Source organism: Arvicanthis niloticus, chromosome 3, assembly GCF_011762505.2.
Source record: "Arvicanthis niloticus isolate mArvNil1 chromosome 3, mArvNil1.pat.X, whole genome shotgun sequence".
Taxonomy (NCBI): domain Eukaryota; kingdom Metazoa; phylum Chordata; class Mammalia; order Rodentia; family Muridae; genus Arvicanthis; species Arvicanthis niloticus.
In genome coordinates this window covers 112,170,603-112,192,768 of record NC_047660.1, presented here as the reverse complement: position 1 = coordinate 112,192,768, position 22,166 = coordinate 112,170,603, and the positions used below count along the sequence as shown (strand labels likewise).

General features: G+C 39.5%; 1 protein-coding gene and 1 long non-coding RNA gene across 2 annotated transcripts in view; one reads left to right on the top strand and one right to left on the bottom strand.

Annotated features, from left to right (window-relative positions):
• Nucleotides 1–22,166, bottom strand: part of Abca12 (ATP binding cassette subfamily A member 12) — a 165,416-nt gene that overhangs the window by 125,976 nt on the left and 17,274 nt on the right. The window lies entirely within an intron of this gene.
• Nucleotides 13,577–17,592, top strand: LOC143441620 (uncharacterized). The gene is made up of 2 exons (XR_013109187.1): nt 13,577–13,854; nt 13,944–17,592. It is a non-coding gene; the product is annotated as an uncharacterized LOC143441620 (long non-coding RNA).

The window sequence follows — 22,166 nt, the reverse complement described above, 5'->3', positions numbered from 1 at the left end:
AAATGATCTGATACCTCCAAGAATAGGAGAGTCAACAGAACAACGAGAACAGCTATCATCCCACAGTGGGAAAGAGTATCTTAGTAAACTTACTGAAGAAGGCACTTGGGAGCACTCAACAATGACTGAAATATGCTTAATTCTAAGGACAGATTCTACTAAAATAAGAGACACCTAAGAGAATGCCCATTGGGTTGTTATTCACAATAAACTGAAGAGATTATAAGTGCCTATCTGAAGACTACTGATAGCTTGTGATATATCTGAGCAGGAAATGTGTGTAAAGATCGGTGGAGACAAGTCTATAAAACACAGTACCAAACAAAGCATGATGTTGAGCCTAAAATAAACAGTGTAAAAGGATACACAAGTGGGAGACCATTTTTATGAAGTTTAGGAAACTGAAGGCAGAACAAAACAAAAACAAACAAACAAAACCACAGCAACAACATCAAAAAAAAAAAAAAACACTGGATAACATAGTCAGGCACAAAAAAAATAATAGTAGAAACAAAACAAATGTGAGAATATTGTTGGTCACAGTTTCTCTAGTAATGTAAGGGGGGAACAAGCAAGGGAGGGAGAGGTGAGGTCTGGAAGGGCTATACAGGGGCTTCCATGATCGTGCTCAATTTTTGTCAAACATTAACGAAAATTAAGTATTGAATCCAATATAGCATAAAAATGTAAGGATTTGATAAGGTTCTATATGGTGGGTACATTTTGATATTTGTATGTTGTTTTCATGCTAGCCAGTGTGTTCTGGGTATTTCACATTTTTCTTAATACTGATATACTGGAATTGCATCAGACCGTAATGAGAAGGTTTTAGTTACAGAAGAACCCGAGAAGGCTCATTAGAAGGCAATCTTACCTACAAGCCAGTTCAAGGAGAACGTTATTACAATGCTCTCTAAGTTAATAAACTCCATACCCTTTGTGCAAATCTCATGGAAAACTCATTGACCTAGGTATTCTGTTTTCGTTTTCTTGCCATCCTCCTTGCCCTGTTTATTATGATATTAACTAGGATCTGTGTCCCTAAGAGGGATGGCAAATTCAGAGCTCATTAAAAGCAGGACTCCAAACTGTTCATTATACATTACCTCCATCTTGTCCCCACTGAGCATCGTGTGCTACTGTGTTTACCCCATTACGGAGCTTAATTAAGTCCTTTAAGAGTTTCTCCTAATCCTTCAAACTTTGTGTTGTTGGTAAATATGTGCTGTTCATTTGCATCGCTTCTAAATTATTAATGAATATATTTTTACTTGTTTCTAAAATCTGACTCATTGTTCAATCTGAGTGCCTTTCTCAACTGGCTTTTTGAAAGCCTCCTAATATTAGACCTTTCATCTACTACTAAAAAATTCCTTCGGGGTCATTCAGTGTGGTGGTCTGTCATAGTGTTATGGAACAATTACAAAAAATAGTGACAATGACTAGATTTTCCTAGCTACAAATATTCAATTAATTTTTTGCAAAGAACTTCAGCCAGCTAGAAAGACATAATTTCTTTTATTACAGCTGACCCAAGCTGGCTACCTGGGTAGTCACTGCTCTCTTCTGGTAAAGGCAAAAATGCCCAGTCCTTGGGTGAATTCCCAGGATCTCTCATTCACCTCTTACATTTTAATCAACAGATTGATCATTTGCCAGCTAGCAGCTCCTCCAGGATACCCTTACAAATAATGACAAGTGATATGGATTTGTTAGTGCTTTGGTTTTGTTCTGAAATCTCATCAGATTTTTTTAAAGTGAAAATTCAGAGACGTACTGCATTCCCTCTCCGCTAGACTCCATGGCTTCCACTGGAAAACTTAAGTCAGTGGTCTCCATCATTCCACAGAGAAATGTAATGCAAGGCCTTGCAGCATCGTGGTGACCTTTGCCCTCCTACATTGTCACATTGAAAGGATAGAGGCATTATAGACTCATCGGATTTCATCATGTGTATGACATAATCAATTTCCTGTTATGGCATTGGGTAATTCTGCCTTCAAATCTTTCAGATTTAAAAACAATTTTTCTAGATCTTATGAAGTCACATGACAACCCTTTTGTTGTCATTTCCTAGCTAGATATTGTTCCCATATCTGGGTCCACATATAGACATCATTAAACATTTATCTGTCCAATCAACACCTTTGTTCAAAGACCTACTTATGCCAGTAGCATGGAGCTATCTGGAAAAGGATGGTTGTCACCTTTTATTTGGGGCCATGAAAATCTAAGAGTCATCCCCAACTAACACAATACCTTCCTGACAATGGCCCTACCTTTTCTTATTTTAGAACTTCCCGTCTAGGATTAGACTTCTCTAAAGTAGCAATAAAAATGAAATCCTATCCACAAGTACAGTAATTCAAACAAAGTGCTGTGTGAATTGGCCAGCAAGCGAACTTGATGAGTCACACGGTGTATTGTCCTTCCTTCCCGTCCTCTCTGTGCCTATTCAGTGCACTTTGTGGCAGCCTAAGTTCTCAGGCATGCGTACGCTGTTTTCCTCCTAGCTTAATGATGTGAGGAGGCAAAGAGGATGAGAGTCTTCCAATGGCACATCGTCGGATATGTTAGACATTCGAATTTCCCCCTCTACCATCTTCTCTTCCCAGTTCACTAATGGTGATGGGTGAAGCAGAGAATTGTGCTACAACACGGGAGGAAATCGTGGGCTGATCTTTAAAATACATTGACAGCCTACATGAAACTCAAGAATTAGACCCTGGAAATCAGTACACTTCCTTTCTGGCTCTGAGAGAATAAGTAGATCACTGGCCGAAAGATCTCACTAAATAGTCAGCATTCAATATCAGATCCTCAGGGCCAACACTGGAGGATGTTGAGAAATAATAGAAAAGAAGCAGGAAAGGTGTCTCAAAGCTCCATCTGCTCTCCACTTTTCGGTCATCACAACTGGAGTGGGGTCATCACTGCCCTCCTGGGATGCTTAAAGGCATAGTGAAGTCAGGTATAGCCATTGAAGCCATCCATTTGGACTTCCACCTTCCCTGTCCACAGCGCTTCTTGTTCCTTTATTACTCAAGCCGGCAGAAGGAGCTGCCAGCCTTTGCCGATTGTTCCTAAAACTGCCACAGGTTTGTCCGTACGCATCGGACTGTTTTTATTATTTCCTTTGCTGAGACTGTACAGTTCTTAAAATTCTTTTAATGTTCAGAGAAAATGGGAAAAAGCCTTAAGTTCAAGGGAGGTGGCTTTCAGCATTAAAATATGCTGATAAAATTAGGACACAACACGGGAAAGTTGAAAAAGTTAACTTTGTATACGTCAGTCGGATTAATACCAAAATACCAATTGTGGATAAGTACACTAATTGTAGGACTTACTATAGTGTTAATATATAGCCCTCTAGGAGACACATGTCTTTCATTTAGCTAAGTGGGTTTTCTTTCTGCTGGCTATGGTAATTGGGAGAATCTGGCGTGTGTTTGAAAGGTTTATTTTACATTTTCAGTCCCGCACTGTCTCCCTGCTTTTACACATGAAAATGGGGCTAAGAATAGATGTTCATTCTTCAATACAGTTATTTAAAAATTCCTGGGAAAACATAAAAGGGAATATTTCCTTTAAGAGGTCAGTCTAAGTCAGAAATTTATAAGAGCTTTTTCTGGGATGAGCACCTATTCTTATTGGTGTTCGAAATGCTTTAAATACACAGGATTGTAAATCCAAGAAACAATGGTCCTCATCTTTCTAAGAAAAAGGAATTTACTTATTTACACATTGTAGAATGCAAAAGGAAAGGTTTCTGGTCGAACACAAGAATAATTGACAGACAGGGAACGGGCTGAAGAGAGGACATGTTCACAGCCACTTGATTCTCACCTCTACTGAGGCTGTGCACTGGGGAGTGCACATTGCATCTTAACGTCTACTCTATAGTCATTTTGTTCTCGTTTAAGTAATAGTGGTTTTATATAAACAATCCCGGAAGATTCAGGCAACCCGAGAAAGGAGTTCTATGTCAAGGCCTTTTTTATTCTCTCTCAGAACTGTATTTTTCATCATTTCTGGACCAATGCTTGGGAACTCCTCTTTTGGTTGATCAATGAGTTGAGAATCACTTGATCTATCATGAATTGTTGCTTCCTGAGTTAAGCCTGATTTTATGGTACCAACTTTTGGCTAGAAAAATATAGAAACCAATTACACTAAGTTTTATAATTCAAAAACTCCAGTTAAATTTTATCTTAAGTCTACTTGCCTTCACTTCTCAGCAAAACAAACTAATAAATGAAATACAAGGCAGGATTTAGATTTGATTTTTCTTCCAAATAACATGACATTTGAATGCTGGGATGTTCTGATCCATGACACATCTTATGGCTTACCCCAGAGTGAGCGCAGGTGGTACGAGTGTCTTTAGAAAGGCTATGACCTTGTAAGAGAGGATGTGGTATCAGGGGAGAGAATGGGGTTCAGGAAAACAAGATTCACAGACAAATTTTATATTTAAAAAAAAATATGGGATTTTGATGGTTCTAACCCAAAGCCAGTATGAAAATGGCATTGGATGGCTTCTTGTCCTTTAACTATTGGAAATATCCTTGCTAAGAGTGCTACACAGCTTATCAACACTGTTAGACAAAGTAGCACATTGGTGTAATTTACTAAGAGTGTCACCCAAAGCTGCAGAGGATAGCATGACTCACTCCTGACAACCCACCTGCAGTTGCTGAAACTCCTCGATTCTTCTTAGCACATTAATTCACTCTTTCTTAAGCTGCCCTCCCATGTTTAGGACATAATCAAAGCGTGGCATTGAGTAAGACTCCTGCCAGCCTCCATCCCTCAACTATCTTCCAACCACAGGATGTCTCTCCCACCTACTAAGATAAATCATTTTGTTTGTATAATAGTATTTTTATAATTGTGCCACGGCACTTAGAGGAACTGAGGCCCTGGGCAATCGATATTCCTCTTTCAAGCAGTTCCCTTATTTTCCAGCCTGTTTCCAGCCTGCTAGCTTTAAGGCCAGGCTGATGTGAAAGAGCCCACGAGTGTCATCAAAGAGGCTCTTACATCAGTGTGCCAGTGTGTGACCCAATCATTGTTCCACACACATTGCTAATGCCAGTCTTCTTGTAGTTTTCCTAAATGCCTGTAATCTGTTGTATCTCCCAACGAGGTTGCTCAAGGCATCTCTTTCATTCTCTAGAATGACACACATCTCTATGTAACTACAGTGTGTTTTGATGAAAGGTGTTTTCACAACTAGCATTGTGTTTGGGTCTCATTCAGGCAACCGTGGGAGATAAGCATCGTTTCCTTGTTCGTGGGTTAGGTGATAAAGCTCGGTGGTACTTGTCAGAATAGCGTTGGAACTTTAGTTTTGTACTTACTTTCATTTATACATATGTATGTGTACCTGCTTATCTGTGCACTAAATAAATACAGTGTCCTCAGAGGTCAGAAGAATACATCAGATCTCTGAAACAGGAGTTACAGATGGTTGTAAGCTGCCATGTGGGTGCAAGGAACTAAGTCTTAGCCCTCTCTGATGTTGACAAATGCTCTTAACCACTGAGCCATCTCTCCAGCCCCTCCCTGGAACTTTAAGCAGGATTTGTGCTCTCCAGCCTCACATTCTCCCTGTTTCATCATTGTGTGTGAATGGGTGGTTTGAGAGCTGATGGAAGTTATTCATGATTCAAAACCATGCCCCTCCCCCGCAATTTAACCATGTGACAGCTGTTACTGTTAGCAATAACACCGAAGAGGGTTGTGCATTTAAATCATAGCAATAGATTTAACTTATTGGATAGCCAACATGTACATGGAGAATACTGATGCTAACACCTAGACTCACCAAACAAAAGACTTCAGCCATAGAGTGTGGGATGTTGAAGTTTGATAAGGAAAGAGGGAAACTGATCATAAGGTTTTATTCCAAGTGGGACATTGGAGAGGGTTGTTCAGATATCAGTGTTACAAACAAGAGGACAAATGAAGGCTTAAAGTCACAACTGAAGAAACGGTGACCAACAGGGAGTGTTTTGTGGTCTCAAAGCCTTGATTGCATTTGGTGTCAGAGATTTTATAGTAATATTCTTTTATGGTGAGCAATGAGGAAAGAATTTGTCAGGACACGGAAAAAATTAATCACAGTCAGTTGTCTCTGGAATGAGCATAAGACTGCTTTTTTATACCCTGTCTAGAAATGCTACTAGATGCTTACTACATGTCCTGAGCATGTCATCATCATGGTGCCCTGTTGGGGACAATGGAGTCAAAGCCAAGGCTTACCTGAAATAACACGAGTAGCCTACATGAAATAACAAATGTCTTTATTATGACTATTCAGCCCAGTGACAAAGGATAGGCTATGACGTACTGAATTAATTGCTTTCTCCTGCGATGACAACACACTACGACTAAGGCAACTTATATATAAAAAAAAGCATTTAATTTGGGGGGCTTACAGTTACAATGGGTTAGAGTCTATAATTTTCCTGGTGGTGAGCTTGCAAGCAGATAAGCAGACATGGTATTGATCAGTGCCTGAGAGCTTACATGTTGAAACAACAACCATGAAGCAGAGGGGAGCCACCTGGGGATGGTTTGAACTTTTGAAACCTCCAAGTCTACCTCAGTGACATACCTATTCCAACAAGGCCACATCCCAAACAGTCCCATGAACAGGAGACCAAGTATTCAAACATATACACCTGGGGGACAGCATTCTCTTTCAAACCACCTCGCAGTGTGTATGAGGCCTAATTTTTAGGCATATTTTTTCCTAAAAACACCTACAGCAAAATGGAAACTTGTTTTGATGTGGTTGCCCTTTGTATTTTTCTTATTTGTCGTTATGAAATTTCTACCCTTCATCTTTCGTACAAAGCACATTTTCGATCCGCACTCCAGATGACAGTCTTCGCACACGAAGCAGAAGCTGTAAGCACAGTGACCCTTTATTTACTGAATGTCAACCCAAATTACAGAACCTGGGTATTATGTGATACAAATTAAACAAAACAGCTACAATTGTTTTTCTACCATTTTTCTAAAAGCAAAAATGGAGAAAGATGTACATGTATTAACGTCAAATGCAGCCTTAAGTTAACTGTAATGCTATAGACTGAAATGTTCCAGCTCTCAGGGCACATAGAAACCTTTGTGGTCAGAAGAGGGTGCGTTTCTGGGAGTTTCTCATCTTGATTAATATCCAGCTGCATAAAGATTGATATGCTCATTTTATCCCAGGAACCTATGGATACCTACAGCTGTCTGTGAAGGTCAATTTGCCTTTCTCAGAAGGATTTTTTTTTGTCTATTATGCCACATATAGAGCTGTCATAATATGATTGGAGAAAGAACTCAGAAAGTTACAGTGAATGGGTGGCTTGGTGCTAAGTGCCCATCTAACGAAGCCTGAGCTATAAAGTTCAGATCTCAATTATAATGTGTTTCTTAGGCCTTGCATGGACTGGACAGTCACTGCTTTAAAGACAAATTGAAATTAAGTGAACCGGATAAAGATTTGAAAGTGCTTTTGGCAATGGGTTATGATGGACTCATGTATGGTGTTATCCCAGACCTGGAATGTAAGCCTTACCATTGAATGACCTTGTCCAGCTGCTTATGAGTGCTTTTTTTTCTACAGGGGCAAAAGGCAATAACATATTCTCATAGTAATATTTTGGATATCAAATGGGATGTTGTATATGAAAACTTGACAGTAGTTATTTACAGTAGCTAGGCTGTTAATTCTTGAAACAATTTCTTTAATAATTATACTCATCTCAGCAAGTCCTGACTAAATTGATCTGCTTGTTTATGTAATTTCCTATCTTCTTCATTTTAGCTTTATGCACCTGAGGGTAAAACTCTCCCATTGGTAACTTGGATGGTCATGCATTCAGGATAGAAATTTTAGCCCATTATATGTATACATAACTATGACCAAGCTAGTAGACAGAGAAGGAAAGGAAAAAACCCTGGAAGAACAGGAATATCCTATAAAGCCTCAGTCTACATCTCCAAGGACATTAAATGTATAAGTACTGGGGAAGGCAAGTAATTTCCAGACCCCAAATGTTAGCAATAAGACCAAGCATGTGGTAGTTCTGTAAAGCATAAAAGGCAGCACACAGTGGTGGCAGATGCAAGGCAGAACCCGGAGAGAGTAATCCCTGGGAGAGGAAGAAGAATGAGAAATATTAATGGATTTAAATCAGAGGAGAAAAGTCTTTGTTCAGCTAATCCAGCATCCTGGTCATGGTCCTCTGCTGTCAGCCACATTTTCAATGGTTCATCTTTAGGAGAGAGTTGGCAAGCACCCATCATGCCTCACTAGAGGATCTAAAACACCGCTAACTCATGTTACAATGCATCAGGTGCAGTGGGCTAGGAGCATTAGTTAATTTAAATCTACAAGCTAGCAACTCTTGGTGAACTTTCTAGTTAATTATAGCTTGCAATCCACAGGGAATATTTGAAGCTCCCAAATTAGAAAGACAGACATGCAGGGATAGTTAAGTCTAACTGAAAGTGAACTAGGGTTTTTTTTTTTACAATGAAATCCTTCTCCTACCTGGACTTTAGTCAGCCCTAAATGGTGTTCAGCAACAGAGGGGTGAGGTATATGTTCTTACTAGTGAAATAAGTGGTGTATAGGCTAATGCTCTAAAGGCCTTTCCACCAAAGCATAGACAAGGTCTTAAGTCCCAGTGAGGCCAGGGGTCTAGGATACTCTAGAACATATGTAATAAGGGGGAAATCCCAGAGCTGAGGCTCTCTGCTGATAGGAGACTACTATACAGGTCTCTGCTGCACTTTGCCATCAATGACCTTGTTTGAACGCCTACAAGGCATAGGATCTGGGACCTCATTCAACTTCTGGGAGAGCATCATGTGACTGCCTTTTGTGCATGCTGGTTAATGAATGTTTTCATTGGGTGGCAAATTGAAGCTTGTTTTCACTGTAAATATACAGACTGCCAACAAGACTTGGGGCTGGGGGTGAGACCCACACAGCTCACCTTTCTCAAATTAGCAGGTAATTAACACTGTCTATGGAGAGGAGTCTAATGATCAATCGTGAATGGCCAGATTGACTTGGATGTGCTAAATAAACTATGAAGCACTGCTGAATGCTTGCTGTCAAGTTTACTATATAGACAGATTTTCAGTTCCCATGTGGATTACAGAGGTCTCCAAACTTACAAGCAGAATAGGTTACACAACAGTTGTCATGAGGTTCAGGAAGCAAAAGGTGCCAGGATGTCTGTAAACTATTGCCATTAATATAGTGTCTGTGTAATGGAAGAGTTGTACCCAAGGTACATAGAGTATGAAATCTGGGCTCAATACCATTTGGTGTCACAGAATCAGGTGGGCTGGAAGTGAGTGTTAGAGAAAACAGTGGCTGCTGTGAGTTTTGAAGGGCAAGTTGCAGACAGCTGAGCAAATGACAAGGAAGGGGGAATAATGTATGCAGAGGCATGAATGTAAGAAAACCCTGGAGGAACCTGAAGTAGACTGGAACCCCATGGTAATGCATTCAGATGTAAAGCAATTGGCTCATCTGGTCATTTCATTATCCTTGCAAAATAGGCTACTGTGCTTCACACGACTAAATATTCTAGATCCCATTTTACAGCACCAGGGCAGCAGCGTTTTGTTTATTTCGGTGACTGGTATGACATATGCAGCTACGACAGAGAGGGGATTGTCAAAAGAGATGGTCCATTCGTGGAAAGTCTAGAATGGTCTATGGTGGCACCTGACCGTCGTGTTGATTCGGAAGGCAATTAAGCAGGCAAATGGTACTTGGGGATTTGAGTTTAGGAACATAATTGTCATTAGTATAAAAGGTCAGTAGAAGAAGCTTAAATTAAGGCATGGAAACCAGACAAAATGCCACTATACTCTGACAGATGGACAGGATAAAGATGTGAACTGAGATTAGTGGCAGCAGAAATGGACATTTGGAAGGGTAAACAGACAGAACTGGTGTCTGAGGGATGGAGGAGTGGAGAAAGGCTGGGATGTCATTTTTTGTTCCGGGTGATGCAGTGTGTTGTGGAGCTGTCCCCGGCATCATTCAGTGGCCAGTTTAGGGTAAAAGAAGATAAAGGGTTTATCATTAAATGTGTTGAACATTTGTAACAAACCCCTAGATCCTTAGTTATTTTTCCTGAGGAACTGCAGAGAAGTGAGTCTGACCTAATGGAAAGCCATTAGGTCACAAGAGCTGGAAGTAAGTGAGATTTGATTCATTCTTTATGGGTTGGCTGGAGGACTGGAAATGAGGCTGTCAGGGGCTTGTCACAGAGGTATTTGTCATCAGTTCAAATCATGATTTTAATAAATGGGAAGGGGCAAAATTGATTTTATTAAGGAAAGGAAAATGAGGATGGAGACACCCATTTTTGTGGAGAGCAGACTGTCCAATCTCTGTGTGATCTTACATCCATCATGATGCTGCTGACTGAGGGGAGTACAGCACCACGGCTCCTCCACCAGCTTTGTGGTAAAAGAGAAGCCAGGATTTGTCCTTAAACTTCACTGACACATTGACTTCAGCACTCCACAAAGTCCACAAAAATGGATGTCTGTCCATCCATTTGTCTGTCCAAATATTCAACAATCATTTACTGAGTACCTGCTAAGGAATAGGAAAGCCTGAGAAATTTTCAAAAGAAAGGTATTGAAGCGTGATCAGAGCACTAAGAGAAAGCTTTGGAACTTCAAATCCCCACTTTCAAATACAGAACCTGGGACATAAAACAGAAATAACCAAAGTAGATTAAGCCCCGGATCTCATGTAGATTCATTTCCGCTGTGCTTCAGGTTTATTCCTTCTAGCAATACTAATTTAGAATTAAGAGAGTTCTTATTCAGAATTCTTGGCACAGTTGCACTTATATTATCTGGTATATGAGTATAGAAATCAAAGAACAATTTGTGTCTTTTCTAAAATCTTAGGATAATGCAGATTGGTGGACTTAAAGTAAGAAACAATTTCTTTTTTTTTTTCTTTAAACACCAGATCAGTGATTGTTTTACAGCATGATTTACAAAAAATAAGTAAGTTTTAAAATAGAGGAAGAGCCTGTGGGTAATAACCAATCATGCCAAGTCTCTATGCCTATGCATTGCTCTACTGTTGTAGCATCAAATGCATCAAAGGAAGAGGACCCAAAGCAGAAGGTTGCTACTTACTAACTGTCAAATCTAAGACAAGGTATCTACTCATGTTAATCATGTATTGAGTGCTTACTATATGCACAGATCAATTGTAGGCCTCCTTTTTTGGATAACATGAATTACCATACCCCTGCAATGCTTCAGGGAGGTAGTCTGGTTCTCTCCAAAGTCAAATGATTTCCCAAGATCACAAATACTGATCTTGTTGATGTGACCAAGCACTCATGGGTTTGACAAGTACCCTATACTTTCTACCTTAAGAGTCCCGACTTGCTCAGTACAGTGGAAACCACAATAATGAATCCCTCGGGATTGTCATAGGAACTGAAAAACAATACTACACAAGAACATTGCTACTATTATTTCTTTGTTTTATCACATTCTTGGGTCAAACCCCAGGGGAGTTGCTTTCATTCCTTCTGATCCTCTTGTCTTCAACACTCAATCTCCACCATAGCCTATTTCAGCTCTCTCCTCAGGATCTCCAGTTCTTACACATTTTTGACATATTTATATCCCAGTTTGTAATAGTGAGAGGGCCCACTGATTTTTTATAATTCAGATAAATGCATGATTATGTTTTTGCTCTCACTTTTTCTTATCCTGATCCAGTCTTCTCATCAAGTCTGATTAATATGCACAGAACGCCAGATCTTACTGCCCCGTGCTTAGAGAAATGTATCCTAATATCTTCCCTCTAGTAGTTAGGATCCTGAGCACCTCGTCATATCTTACACATACAAATGTATTTCCTGCTGATATCTAATGGAACCAGGCTGCATGATTGGTCTGTGACATACTAATAAATACTGATGATGTGTTATGGTAAGAAAGATCCTTCGGCATAGACTTTTTAAGGAGAAAACAGAAATACACATTAAACAAATCCTACAGATATTTAGGTTTTTACAGCTGTAAGGGATGGGTAGAAAAGGAGTAAAAAAAATTAGCCCTAAGATATAACTCTATTCACTCTACATCCTCGCCATCATGATTTGGGTCTATCTCCTTTCCTTACTTGATAAACCTTATTTCTCTCCACGAGAACCCAACTATCGCTGTTCCCCAAGTCTCCTTCCGAATATTAAGCTTTGCCTAACTTCTTGAGCCTGAAAGATTTCATTGTTGTTGTTTTTAACCTCAATGCATTTTGGTTCTTTGTTCCTACTGTTAGAGTTCATGATATAGTAGATTATGGATTTTAGATTTAGCGGGAACCGACTATAGACATTTTCATCTAAGAACTCTGTGCTCTCCTTCAGAGCCCACATAGCACTACAACAGAAGAATGTTTCGTTAAGTAGCTGAATGGGGCCTGTAGAAATACATTACTGATTAAGAGTATTCACTGCTCTTCCAGAGTACCCCAGTTCAGACTCCAACACCTATATCAAATTCTCATAATTCTAGGGGATCTATTACCCTCTTCTGGCCTCCACAGTTACTGGCACATACATAGTGTATACACACACACACACACACACACACACACACACACACACACACACTCATGTGCGCAATACAAATAAAGAGTAGTTGAATGTTTAGGGCATCCACATTAACATATATGGAAATCTATGTAGTAAAACATGTATTGCAATCATGGCTCTAATACTTTAAGCATCCTTCTTGGTACTTTAAATGAGTCTAATCCCATTCTTGTTCATTTGCTTTGGGCTTTAGTTGAGCTGAAGTTTAATGTCCATTTCAGAAATGTGATCACTGCTTGTTCAGGATGCTTGGCTACATTACCTGTGCTAACGCGGCCTTGATAATAACGGCAGACAGCCTGCCTGTGCACTGCACTTGTTTCTGGGGCTTACTTCCTGGATTATACATTTAACGCAAGATTTCCACATAAAACTAAATATAGACCAACAAAATGATGACCTTAAATTTCAGCTTTTGGGTTGCTTTTGGAAGGAATATAATCCAGGTCACAAAACCGTGTGCTTTACCTTCTCAGTTTTTGAACTCTACTTAAAAATAAAGCCTAGATACATAATATTAAAGCAAACAGGATTCACAGATAGTGAGGAAAGTTTGCACAGTAGTTAGGTTCAATTTTAGTGCAATTTTCCCATAATAATTCATGTTAGAGTTGCATAGAGAGGTAGCTGAGAGACACAGCATAGCATCTGATCCCCTAACTCATCTGGTTTCCTTTGTGGGTTACATGTCAATGCAAATGAGTCTTCCAGAGGAATTCCAGCTGCTTACACTTGTTAGACCCCCTACACACCACACACACACAAACACACATACACACACACACACCACTTCTACTCTTAATAAGACTGTGTCTAGCCAGACACAGCGATGCATACCTTTAGTACAGCACTCAGAAAACAGAGGTAAGCCAGGTCTATATAGCAAACTCCAGGACAGCTAATGTGTGAATCCTACATAGTAAGACCCTGTCTCAAGATGTTGATTATGATGATGATGATGATGATTAACTGTGTCTAAAATAACGTTATGACACAAGTTCATTTGCCACAAAGTCCTTCCTTGAAGTCATCATAAAAGTTTTCCAAATACAGGAGTTTCTTGTCCTTTGTATTTTTAGCATGTAACTTCTGAGCTCGGAACATGATATCCTTCCAATGAATGTAACAGAACAGTCCCTACATAAGAAGGAAGCACACCCAGTTGTATGCCTTTGTTTCACATCGACTTGTAAGTAAATTTGAATAGACCTCTTTATACTACTAGCCTCAGTTATTGTTGCACCAAATTCACCCATTTGTTCAATAAATATTTGGCAGGTGACTACGGAATAACGGGCAGCATTCCAGAGAGTGGTTCTGTTAGCTCTCCCAACAGCAAGGCGAGCATAGCTAATAGCCAAGAGTGATCCTATCTGACCTATCACACAGTGAGTGGAAAGCAGATGTGCACGGGAAAACTGAAATAAACCTTGGCTTTCACACTTGGTGAGGTCTGTCGGTAACATCTCTAAAACATAAATATCTTCGTCTATAAAATAGTTATAGTTCAAAAATTATGTAATGAAGGCCTCAATGTGTAGGCACTGTGCTATACATTAGGCAATCTCTGTCATGGCAGGCCACGTTTCTCAAGCACAGGAGACTTGTGTGTCTTTTTACTACACCATTGAACCAGATTAGTGTGTGTTGGCAAAATCTGTTCTTAGGATCTTTGGAAGTTCTTCTTCAGAGATCAGAATCTTGTTCCCCTGCCCCTGGATGAAGGTTGGACTTGGCGACTTGTCACTGGCTTTAGAGACTGCGGCAGAAGGTGAGGCTGGTGAAGCTAAGTCACAAAAATCCAAGTCTTTGAAGCCAGAGAAATGAGCAGGCTCAGTGTTAAGAGCAATTGGTGTTCTTGCAGAAGACCCAGGATTGGTGCCTGGCACCCACACATGCAGCTTACAAGCATCCGTAGCTCCAGTCTCAGTGGATCTGACACCCAACTTTGTCCTCTAAGAATACCAGGCATACACGTTGTGCGCATACTTACATGCCAGAACATTCTCATATGCAAAAAAAAAAAAAAAAAAACCCACCATTTTTTAAATAAAAGAAAACACCAAGTTTCTATCTGGTTATCTCCTGGGTTGCAAGCTCTGGGAAAATCCAGCTGCCAAGTATGAAGAACACTTGAGCAACCCATAGAGAGGACTCTGTCAGAGAGAAACCAAGGCTACCCACCAACAGCTAATAACAGGATGTCAGTCATGGGAGTAATCTGCCTCAGAAAAAGATCCAGTCCCAGTTAAATCTTGAGATCACAGCAGCCCTCGCCAAAATCCTGATGCAAGATTATGGGAAACTCTGAGCCACGCCCACAGCAAAGTCACTCCCTAATTTTTAATCCATGGGAACGAGTGGGCAAGTTCATTCCTGCTGCCATGAACTTTGGGGGTGGAAAGAAATGCTATTATAGAGTAACAAGTAGTCCACATAGTTAATGATAGGAACATTTATGTAGATATTAATATAAGTGATTTGGGCAGAAGAAAATTATTTATAGTTTCCTTTAGTTTATTGGCTACATTGAGAAATGAAAAAGTAAGTAACTGCCCACAGACCTCCACTGTGTCCATACTATAGGATAAAAAGCACACTTCTAGATCTGGAACTCAAAACGCTACAAGATCCAACTCCACCCTAGCCCCTCCCCCCTCCTCTCCAGCAAGGCATCATACTCTGGTCAAATGGGTCTTTCTTTCATTAGCCAGTTACTTCTAGAACTCCTGTCTCCAAAATTTTTACCTTTTCTTGTTGCATATTTATGCTCTCCCTTCCAAACATAACTTAATTTTATCCTAACTTATAAGTGATGTTGTATTATTTTTAACTTACAGTAGACTTCATTGTTAACACTGCTTGATCAGCACTTGATTACTGATACTTATTGCCCCCGTGTATAGCTCTATTAATTAACGAGTAAATATTTGAATGACTATCCTGTGCACAAGACTATACCAAATGCTGTTATATTTAACCTTTTTATTTTCAAGCTATCATGGCAGGCAGTGTGTGTTTCTTCACTCTTAAATTAGGTTATTAGCAACTTGAGAATAGATGGATCCTATTCACAAGACACACATCCTTAGAGATGTGACTGTCTGGAGACATCTTTAGACGATTTCCATATGAGTCAGCCATTTCAAAATATGGAGGAGTTGTTGATGTTTCTCATTGTTCTTGATGTAAAACCATGTTCCTCTGAACATATAACTTAACTGAAAATTATTCTGAAGGAGCACCTGCTTAGGACACTGTGAGCATCTATATCCTTTGTCACCGACCTGGCGGTACTCTTTAAGAGAAAGAAAACAAAGAAGAAAACTACTAAGCACATGAGTCCTGCTTTCTTTCCCTTTAGTTAATGTGGTTCTCTACTCACATCTGTCTTAAACTGCACCAACTTCGTTTGGATAGTTTGAATCTAGAAAGCATGACTAGCCTTGTATGGAAAGCTTCTAAGTTATAAAAAAAAAAAAATAGTTCTCTGAATTTAAAAATATGAAAAGTGAAGGATAGAAGAAAGGGTGTTAAGAAAAAAACTGGAGAAATAACTGTGAAAGAGAAATCTACAGACATTTCAGACCTCTAGCATTTCCAATAAAGAGATTTTGAAGGTGTTTCCAAACTGGAACTCCATTTCCAACTGGGTCACCTGTGCCTATACTTCTGGGTCATGTCCCCTCCTGATGTAACAGGACATCTGAGCCTAGTGGTCTGAAGATGGATGTGTGTGTATGCATGTGTGAGAATATGTATGTATGTATGTATATATGTATGTATGTATGTATGTATGTATGTATAAGAGTGTGTATGCATGTGTGAGAGTATGTGTATATGCATGTGTGAGAGTATGTATGCATGTGTGAGAGTATGTATGTATGCATGTGTGAGAATGTGTATATGCATGTGTAAGAGTGTGTATATACATGTGTGAGAGTATGTGCATAGGCATGTGTGAGAGTATGCATATATGAATGTATGAGTGTGTATATGCATGTGTGAGTGTGAGTATATGAATGTGTGAGTGTGTGTATATGTGAGTGTGTATATATGCATGTGTGAATGTGTGTATATGCATGTGTGAGTGTGTATTCATTGGGAGAGTGTGTGTATGCATGTGTGAGAGTATGTATATGCATGTATAAGTGTGTATATGCATGTGTGAGTGTGTATGCATTGGGAGAGTGTGTGCATGCATGTGTGAGAGTATGTATATGCATGTGTGAGTGTGTGTATATGCATATGTGGGTGTGTGTATGCATTGGGAGAGTATGGGTATGCATGTGTGAGAGTATGTATATGCATGTGTGAGAGTGTGTGTATTCATGTGTGTATGCATGTGTGGGAGTGTATGTGAGAGTGTGTGTACTGTGTGCTTTGTCATAAACTGTATAGTGAACCGATAACAATGCTTCTCTTTAGAGTAACTCAGGACTTCCGCATTTCACAATACAAATATAACTATTTTATTTATCAATAGGCTTGGACAGAAAAATATACATATGGTATAAAATAAAATAAATTAAGTTTTTAAAATATCCACTGGCTTCCCACGCCCTTCAAAAAAAGATAAATACTTTTAGTTCCATCACCTACACTTTTAATAAGCACCTTCCTTGGACAATAGGCCTGGAATTCCTGCCCTGTGTCCCCACCCACAGCAGCTGGTATCTGTAAGGAAGATGCTCAGTCTTAACCTCAGACTCCCACAGTCCTTCAAGTATCCTGCTGAGACACAACTACAACAAAGCTGTTCTGGGTGTTCTATGTTGAGCCATATGGGGGCCACAGTAGAGCCTCCAGCAAACGAGAAATCGGCAACGGTGACTCTGATTTTACTCTAAATGCTGATGCTTCTGTCATTATTGAGTTTTTGCATTATTTTCTAAAATAATTGAATTAAAATAGAATTGATCTTTTATCCTGAGCTTTTTGCCAAATGTGTGCATTTGAGCTGCCTCTGCCCTGCCACACCCCGGTCCAAGTCCTAGGTAGAGTCACCAATTGAGTTTGGTTTGGTGCCTTTGCTCCTAGACCTACCGACACTGTGGGATGAGCATAGCTAATGTACTTAGCATTTCTAATGTACTTACTACACGCGTCGAGACATGTTGCTGTGCGTGCTCCAGATACCTAACAAGCACCCTTTAAATACGTGGTGACGGCATGAATATGTGTTGGGAAATTTCAGTCATCTCTTCCTCTTCTCTCAGTAATGACCAGTGTTTAATAACTGATGCTTGATTCTACATATGATATTACAAAAATAATAATATCCATAACTAAAGCTGCTGTACCTCAGGATTGAGCACATAAGTATTGTTAACTTGTTTAATTTACACAGTAACTCCATAAACTATACATCATTATACAGTGCCAGGAACTGCTCAGAGCATCTGATAGACTTCTCCAAGATATGTTTAAAGAGGCAATCTCAACTGAATCTGTGATTTCAACCTCTACATTGCCTCTCACAATAATAGCAAGTCTATCCCGATTATAATTATGTAAGTGTGTAAGCAAAACAAGTGTGTAAAAATGTGAAAATGTTGTAGGGTGTTCTTATATTAATCCTCAGACTCCAACTGAGAAAGAGAATAGTGTACACTATAACATTTCTTCCACATGGCTTATTTTGCTCTAAAAATACACGGGTTCATTTATCAAAGACATAGGACGTGATGTGACCTAATCAGAAACAATGAAAAACTTAAACAGCAAGAGTATCACGGATGACTAAAGTCTGGTAGGCCAGGTTTCCTGAGTGATGCTTGGAAGCAAGTTTTAATGAACAGTCACTTGGGAAGATGTGGTCAGCCAACTGTGTCACTGATCCCTCACCCATGAGCCTGTCTGGGCTGTCTGCTCTCCAGTAGGTGAAGGAGAATTAGGTAGATTAATACCTTAACTCTGGATCTCAGCTTTGAGTGGCAACTGAGATTGGCAACTTCAGGAAGTGATGTGACTACTCTTATAAGAGCATTTAAAATAATTACTCAGTTACTCTCACCTATAGATTCGGACACTCGTGTTTCCTGTGTGAGAGTAACAGGAGGTCCTCTCTTATTTTGAAGGAAGAAGAAGACAAAACAATGAGAAAGAGAAGATGTGGGGCTGCCATATCAAACTTGAGTGGAGCATGTTGGGAAGTTTGTCAGGCCAAACTCTCAACATGGGGCTGATGTGGAATGAATAGAGAGTAAAAATAAGACAAGCCCACTGATGCAATCAACAGCTATTCGTTATCCTGTGTCTCTCCTGGATGAACCAACTTCTCCTGTACTTTAAAAGCATTTATGGTTGTTTGATGTAACTCTGTGTTCTTAACTCAAGAGAACATGAGCTGAGAAATCTTTTCATCACTTTGTCTGGAATCAGGGTGTGCCTGTCTGCAATGTGAGAGACTCAAGCTGGAGCTAGGGAAATGGGCCTCTGACAGCAAGAGCTGCAGCTGGCTGCTGAGGAGTCGGGCAGAGCTGAGCTCACAACAGCCTCTTCTTGCTTCAAACAGCTCTGAGAAGAACACCAAGAGAAGCAGGATCCAGTGTCATCTCCATCTTGTCTCTATGTGTCTCCCAGAGTTTCTCTTCAGTACAGCTTTCAAAATGACCATTAACAGTTTTTTTTTTTTTTTTTTTTTTTTTTTTTTTTTTTTTTTTTTTTTTTTTTTTTTTTTTTTTTTAATATTGAGAGACTGGGTATGGGATTTAGAGACTATTCCTGAATTTTCTGATATTTCTTAAGTAGTGTGCTCATTGTTAACTTTCCTACCTAGAAAATGCCGATGTCTCTTATGAATTTAGAATTTCTAAATATTTGTGATGGAAATATCAAAGCAGACCTAGTTTGGGATGAGTAATGGGACTGTATTTTCCATTTTCAATGTAAGCATTATAGACATTTTTGGCATTTTAATTTTTCTTCATTAGTTCTTTACTTTTATCATGTTAATTTTTTTAAAAATTAAGACATACAGTTACCTGCTTTCCACCATACCAATTCCTCCTATGTCCCTTCCCTTTTCCTGATAACACCATCACATTCATTCATTCATATCTGGGAAGTAAAAATCAAAGCCAAACAAGATATTGGCCACTTACACACACCACGTATTCACACAAGAGTGTTTTTACCCTCATTTGAAAGTGAATTTACAATCCAGTCTCCAATAACAATCTTCTATCCTGTATCATCTTTGACTTGTTGGACTACTGTTTGTTCATCACATTGGTGCCAAATATAGAATAATTAAATTATTAACATCTCAGTTAGCTTCCAAATGAATGAGACTCGGGCTATAATTTATTTAGTTAGTTTTAATGTAATTATTGCGAGATTACCTCCAATCTATATTTCTATTCACTAGACTGTTAATTTCCAGCTGTGCTTCCAAAAATACTTGCTGATTGAATCTTGCCCCACAGTTACTTCTGCCCCAGCAATCCATCTTGGGGATTGTATATCACATCTAATAGAGACCTCCTATTCTCTCTGTCTTCTTCCTCTTTTACCCTCCTTTCTCTTTCTTTCTCTCTCCTACCTGCAACCCGTCTCCCAGCTCAGAAACTGAAGCCCCGCCTCTTCTATTCTCCCCAGTAATTGGCTGTAACCACTTTATTATAACCACTAGTTTTAAATTGGGAAGTTTTAAATTGGAAGTTTTAAACTAGTTTTAAAACCACTAGTTTTAAATTGGGTTTACATAGCATTACTTGATGTATGTGAGAATCTGCTCAGGAGCAACCAGATCATGGGGGCCAGTATTTAGCGTTTTAATACATAACAGCACCAGACCAACCTCCAACATATTAGGAACTGAGTTGTATCTGACATTACTGTAATGTTATGAATTGCTCCCTGCTGTCAATACATTCCCTATATGATAAGCGAGTTAAAGTTGTCACCAATCATGCAAATGAAACTATAAATTAATATGTCAATGACAGGTATAGTGAAAGTGATTAGAATTTAAGTAATCAGAAAGTGTTAGAAGCTAAGATATGAATTTATATTCTAATAGGCCTTGAGGATGTAAAAGATATAACCCAATGAGAAGGAACATAGAATGAGGCCAGCCATCCGGATATCTTCTCTTTAAGCACAGGCATCCTACCTCAGAATGGTAAGTAGGTAAGTTGAGAAAATCCTGTCTTGAACACAGAGTATTTTAGGATATGTATCGAAAGACAGAAATAGCGTATGACCCAACCCCTCTCAGCCATGAAATCAATCCAAGCATGAGATGATGCAGTTTTGATGTCAGAGGCAAAGAGGAAGGATGGAAATGTACGAGTAACTCGAGGATACATTTCATAAGACAGACTCTGACTGGAGCTACTGGTCATGGGAGGCAATAAAAGAGAGAAATCCAAGATGACTCAAATGTTTCTTCTAAGCTAGGAGACTGACTAGAGGTGCTGGAACAGATGTGAATGGGGAAGTCAGATAGGGCAATGCCCAACACATGGTAAGTCATGCTGAGTCACGATCTTTCCAGAACAAAATCCTCCCATCCTGGGAACCACAAAGACCAAGTGACCAAGAATTTCAACCTTCTTTCTCATTTTCCCTAAACCCAACCCCCCACCCCAACAGAAAAAAACATGCAAAGGTCACCATCATGGCCAAGTTCAATTAATACATTTTAAATCAATTAAGTCAGTAAGCAAGTTATGAACTCAACAGCTCATTGACTCGAATGAGTGCTAAAGAGTAGATACAACTTGGAATCCTTCACACGTGCAAAACTTCCCTTTAGTGAAAACACCTCTGGGAATTTCAACAGAAAAAAAAAAAAAGTCTCATCTCCCTGACTTTCTTAACTCTCACCTGAGAGATGCCTCATAGATTCTTTCAGCATAAATTGACTCACTAGCCTCTTCTTAACAATTCAGGCATCAGGTTAAAGCAACGTACATGAACCCCACAGACCTGCCCTTGATCAATATTTTCTTCCCCTTTTATTGGTTATTTTTAATTTACATTTCAAATGCTGTCCCCCTTCCCAGTCTCCCCTCTTCAAATCCCCCATTCCATCACCGTCCCCTTTGCCTGTAAGAGGGTGCTCCTTCACCCACCCACCCACTCCATTGCTTCCTAGACCTGCTGATAGGTAAAAACACCAATTGAGGTCACTTGTCAATCTATGGATGTACTGGTAGATGGTGGGCAGAAGAAATGAAAGACTGAGGCAAACCTCAGGTTCTTGATGGTTGGCACCTACAAGCTGGATAAATGTGCAATGTGTAGGTGCAAACTAGGTAAAATCCAGGTTTGTACTGTGAACATTGGTGAGTTCTTAACATTAGATTGCTTCCAAATTTTTAACTTTCAAAATAGCTCGAAGAGGTGATGTGTTAACTGAGATCAAATGAGCACAGGACTGAGCGTAGTGTCTACCACATAGTAGTATCTAGTAAATGTTTTCTGTTGTTATTTTCATGTGTCTATAAATACAAAAGGTATGCTTTGATGGTCAAAACACATACTAGAAAG